Below are 5,901 nucleotides of genomic sequence, written 5' to 3' on the forward strand. Positions count from 1 at the left end.
ATTCTCTGTGGGATGTGTTCATGCTTTTATTGTTGGTGGATGAAACAAAATCAGAGCAGAGACAACAACAGATGGCAACAAACACATTTTCATCAAATATGACAGCTACTCATCACAAGTCTCTTACACATATTAGGATGGTGTAACACTATTGATCAAATTGATTTACCAAAACAAATGTGACAATTAGGTAGTGACACTGTTCTCCTACGACTATTTGCTCTTAACATGCAATATTTTAGAGGTATTATTAATTAACTATTAATTTTCTTGCTTTAAATATGTATTTCACTGTCTCTTAGATTTGTCACAAAGAGCATTTTTGGATCAGGATCCCATTAAAACTGGCGACCTTGCATGTCACAGCATATAAGAACAGGAACAAATGACTGTGCCCTGAAAACAAAGGCACAGCAGTTATTTTATTATCCAAACAATTTCATGTCATTACACTCATTTTCCTAACTGCATTTCTCCCCCGGTTAAGTGCACTTTGTATACCAGCAGAATCATTCAATTCTGAATCATCCTGCTGTTGTACAAACTCTCACAGATGCAAATACTTGGTGATGCGAGTATGTAGCAGCATGCTTCTTCATCATTCATGGGTGCAAATAAGAGCTTCACACCTTAATGTCAGGCAGCCATTTTCAGGGTTTTCCCTGGGTTTTTTTGAGACCAAGGTGGCAAAGGCTGGAGAACCCGGATGACATGCGCACGTGCAAAGTGTGTGAGCCGACCTTGAGAGTGTGGTGTATTAAGTGAAAAATCATGATTTTACTAATGAAAATCTTATTTTACACCAAGATGGATCAAAAATATTATATTAAATATTATTATTATTGATATTAATATTATTATATACCATACACTAGTTCATTCCTGCTTGTACAATATACTCACTCACCCTTGTCTGGTTTCAGTCTGACCCTCATATTCTGACTGGCTAGAAGTGGTAGATCATTGGAAAAATTGACAGAGTACAGTTAATTAACTTCACCATACAGAGATACTGTTGTGAATATGTTGACGTCTTAGGGAGACGCTAGAAACACGGACACTTCAAATGTTAGTTTTTTTTTGTTTGTTTTTTAAAAGCGCCTGGGGAGCGCCAAAGCTGAACATGGGAAAACAATGACTGTGTCCGAAATCACTCACTACTAACTATATAAACCTGGCATCGCGTTTCTTGCGTCTCATCTAGGTGGGATCGCACCATGGATCTTTTAATAAATCCATGGATCGCCCCCTTAGCTGTCATCTATCTCTATCTTCCTCTGGCCTCGGTCTTTTGGCAAAGAAGGCCGTTATTTTTTTCATTTCTCTCTCTCACCAGCCCTTTTCACACAGAGACGCCGCATTATCACCGCAGCGGCGGTTCGCCCATATTTTCCGCCGCTGGTTGTTCACACAGAGCAGAGCAGCTCCGGCGTAAAAGACGAACCAGAGTATAATTCACACAGCAAGCCGGCGCTGCGGCTCCAGAAGAGGCGTGACGATACGTGTCATGGTGATGACGTGTTTTTTTCAACGTGTTTCCCTGGTGTTGACCTGTTAATCTAAACATGTACACACTGACTGTTTATAATCATATGGATGCTGTTATAATGTGTTGTGATTGGGATCCTGACCAACCAAACATCCTGGAAAGTGACAAAGTTAAGTTTTTCTCTTAATTACATAATTACATAATCGCCGTCAGTAAACTGGACGCTGTCTGACTATTTCACTCGCGGGGAGGGAGGCTGTTTTCTGGGGGAAAGTTCACTGAAGTCTCGGTGGAGGGCTGACGTCATGGTGATTTTTTTCATTGCGACAAACAGTTGGTGAGTTAAAGTTTTTTGCCGGGGACAAACGCTGTTTTTCGGGCATAAATGTGACGAAGATTCGGTAGAACCGACAGGCTGACAGACACTTCTCCACGTATAACTGCGGAATTTTTTTCCTCATATAAGTTGCCAAAGACAGGACCAGTTACTACGTTACTGTTTGGTCCTGTAACGTTGCTTTGTGGGACATTTCTCTATATTTTGTTGAGTGATGGACCTGTACAGTTATCAGACAGTGAACACCATCAGACCGACATGCCCTCGCTCCGTGCCGCTGGCTTATCCGCTCACACTGGTTCGGTTCGCCAATAATGCGCCTCTGATACTACCTCTGAAGGCGCATCAGAGGCGGAGGGAAATTTCACCCCTCGCCGCATCTGAAACTTTCACACAGAGGCGGATGCGGAGAATTGGCGCAGGATCCCCGCATGCAAACGGCAGTCTGAATGGGGCTACTCTCTCTCTCGTTCTTGCTGTCGTCTGCCTGCTACACATGAAGTTGAGAACTGACGTTACACTTGTAGTAACGATCTGTTTAGCGCGCTGGAGTGGGAGAGGGAGGCGTCACGTGACACGCATGCATACGACGCAAACGCTGGTGACTTATGACGCATGTGACGTTGCGCTATGTGGAGGGTGACTGTTCCCCATCTGCCCTGTAGAGGCACTACAATCCTCATATTTCTATTGTGTGAAGATGGTTGGAAACCATCCTTTTCTGCCCTTTTTCAATCAAGGCGGCGGCCAAAATCACCAAGGTCGGCCCGCCTTTGCCTTAGATAGGCAGGGCAAACCTTGGCCATTTTACGCTGTTGTATGTCTGACATAATGATTTTACCTTAGAGATTGCAAGATTTTAATCCTTGTAATCAAATGCATTTCTAAATGTCCGGATTTCATGTGTTGTCTGTGCATGATTCATTTCACCTTTCCTGTTTTGAGAAGGCTCATGATTGTTAGATTGCCAACCATCCAATGCAGTTTTGCTTTGCATTACTAATGAGGCTATCAATGGCCAATTAGAAGGTAACTGTCTTAACTACACTGCTGCAGATCAGTTGGCTTTAATCATTCAACTGAATGCTGCTAATTATGAGTCTGAAATAAACAAAACATTTCCTGCGCCAGCGCTGAGGCATGATTCTCCTTTATCAAAGAGCATCGTGGCAGGAACATTTCAATAACAGTGAGGACAAACCAAATTTCATCACATCATGTTTTGTGCCACTTACTACTACTACTGCTGTCAGATAAAGGAGAAATGGCACATAGGGCAGGAAAAAAAATCAATCAGTCTGATTGTCTGAGTTTTTTTTTTCACATCCATCAGAGGCCTTTGGACTAGGGTTGTTTGACTATTCAGAGCCATCGCAAATGCATGGGATTGCACAACAGCTTGGAATTGGGGATGGTAGGTATTGATTGCAAAGAAGAGGATAAGAGGATAAGAAATAGAATTTAACTTGTATATACATAGTATTTACAATATGAACTTGGTATTTACAATATGACATAGTATTATAAAATGAACAGTGTAAGTATAAACAGTTTGGTATTTTTATTTACAAACAATAAATAATAAATAATAAATATGGGTATTCAAAATTGTCCAATTTGTGCAAACCAGAAAGTGTGTGGATATGTGTAGAGTTTTGTATTGCAAAAGCATGCGTATTTGTTCTGCACTTAAAGGTGGCACTGTTGCCAATAAAGCTATTTTTGTTACTACTCTTTCCAAACCGTTGTCCTGTTCCATCAATCCTCCTTGAACGTATCTATTTCTTCTGATTGGCCTAAATTGAGAGTACATGACAATAATTTTATTATTAGACAGTGTTACATCTGCAATTTGTGGTAAGCCAGCCAGGATGATTAATGAGAGAAGGACACGGTTTTCAACACATTTTTTAACTGACATTTTATTTTTATTTTTTTTCATAAAATCTGGTTTCTCTGAAGTTCATTGCATATCATTGCTGTGATTACAGAGATAAAACTAAACAAACATGGATCTTGAGGAAGTGTATGGTATTAACGCAGAGCAGTCCAATTGTGGAATTGGGCTAACCAAAACAGACACTGATGCTGATATCACCGCTTCTCTGGCAACTTATGGGACTGTAGGTAAAGTAGTACGGCTTCCAGCTGCAGTTAAACAGAATGCAGCTATTGTATAGTTTGATGCAGATATCCCAATGGCAATGTTTGAGTTGAATCTTCCTCTTGAGATCCCAAATGTGAATAATCCTGCAGTGACATGGTAGGCAGATAGTGTTAATGCACTTGCACATACCACTAGCCAGACTACTTTCAGCAGTAGCAGTGAATTTTCTGATGAGAGCGTTCACTCTGAACATAGCACCACACCCCTTATATGTAGATCCAAGACCAAGAAGACTGACCTGTCAAAACTCTCCTCCTCTCCACTCAACACCAAACCAGATAAGGAAGTGGTTCAACCTGAATTACGCAAGAAGACGAAAAATATTAAACCCTTGGAACTAGGAAATGATGAGCTAAACCCAACTGATGTACAGCGCATTGTGGTTGAGCATGTGATTAAAAATCACGCTTCCACATCTCAGAGCCAATCCAAGTGGCTACGTACTTTTTCAGGCAAAGTGCCAAAGCCTCCTGGAGAAGCTGACTTTGAAACATTGTGTCTCCATGTAGATTTGATGTTCCAAGATGGAGCCCTTGTTGATGTTCATCACAGGAAAATATTGGAGAGTCTGCTTCCTCCAGCCTCAAATGTTGCCAGACAACTAGGCTCCTCTGCTCAACCTAGAGAATATGTGAAGCTGTTGGACTCTGCTTATGATCTGGTGGAAGATAAAGATGAAATATTCGCTAGGTTTTTGAACACACACCAAAACTCTGGTGAAAAAGCTTCAGACTACCTGCAGAGGCTTCAGGTGCTGCTCAGCACTGCTGTGAAGAGAGATGGAGTGAGTCAGTCATCTGCAAGTCATCATCTGCTGAAACAATTCAAACGTGGCTGTTGGGATCACAATCTCATCATGCAATTAGAACTGAAACCTGAAAAACATCTTGACTTTGCAGAGCTACTCTTACAGCTAGGAACAGAAGAGGATAGAAGGGCAACAAAGTTGGATCGAATGAACCGTCACTTTGGAGCCTCAAAGTCAAAGGTCACTGCAAATGTGTATTGTGCCCGACCTACCTCCTAACGGTGATCCCAATTAAAGTGTTCTCCAGACATATATTGCCGAGACAGAAAGTTTAAAGAAGCAGCTTGCTGAACTGAAACTGCAGCTCAGCACCAAGAAACAGAGGAAAAATGAGGCAATATCAACAGACAAACCAAACCTACCCATGCCTAGAGCTGAGGCTCAAGCTCATCAGGTAACACACAAACCTCAGCCTAGAGCCTGGTTCAGTTTCAGATGTGGCGAAGATGGCCACATAGCCAAGGTGTGTGAGAACCTCATCAACAAAGATGCTGTGGACAGAAAATACAAAGAATTAAAGGCAAAGCAAGACAAGTGGAGAGCTAAACAAGACCTACCTTTAAACTGGACGGGCTCCCAGTAAAGGGACCTACTGGAGCCACAGAGAGAGGTGAGAGTCCCATGAAAGAACACAAAGAAAGGAAAGCTAAATGTGAACATATACAAACCTTTGAGGATGAGCTCCTTAATGGTTTAGTAGGCCCAAGATCTGTTGTGGTCGTAAACATTGAAACGGTACAGTGTCAAGCAATCATGGATTCTGGCTCACAGTTTATCACCATTTCCAAGTCATTTCATGATACCTACCTGTCTTCCCTACCGATTCTGCCCCTTAGAGACATCCTTGAAGTTGAGGGCACAAAAGGGTCAAGAGGTTGTCGTGTAACGACTTCTTAATCTTTGTTTGTCCAAAAAGATGTTTCAGAGTTTCGAAAAGTCACCAATAAAAAGGAAATAATCTCCAGGAGTCCTCCAAAGCTGAGTGCAGTAATGTTTAATTGTCGACAATTAAAGCATGAGATCATACAGATAAAAGTTCATCTGATAAGACCCAACTTCTCAATACAAAACATACTCCTTATATTCACTAATTCGGGGGC

General features: G+C 41.6%; 1 long non-coding RNA gene across 1 annotated transcript; it reads right to left on the reverse strand.

Annotated features, from left to right (window-relative positions):
- Positions 1–3,863: 3,863 nt before the first annotated feature.
- Positions 3,864–4,491, reverse strand: LOC311268979. Its single transcript, XR_014624038.1, has 3 exons — positions 4,438–4,491; positions 4,232–4,289; positions 3,864–4,076 (listed from the first exon to the last, which is right to left on the reverse strand). It is a non-coding gene; the product is annotated as an uncharacterized lncRNA (long non-coding RNA).
- Between the last annotated feature and the right edge of the window lie 1,410 nt (positions 4,492–5,901).

This window comes from Pagrus pagrus (assembly GCF_965226575.1).
Source record: "Pagrus pagrus genome assembly, chromosome: 14".
NCBI lineage: Eukaryota > Metazoa > Chordata > Actinopteri > Spariformes > Sparidae > Pagrus > Pagrus pagrus.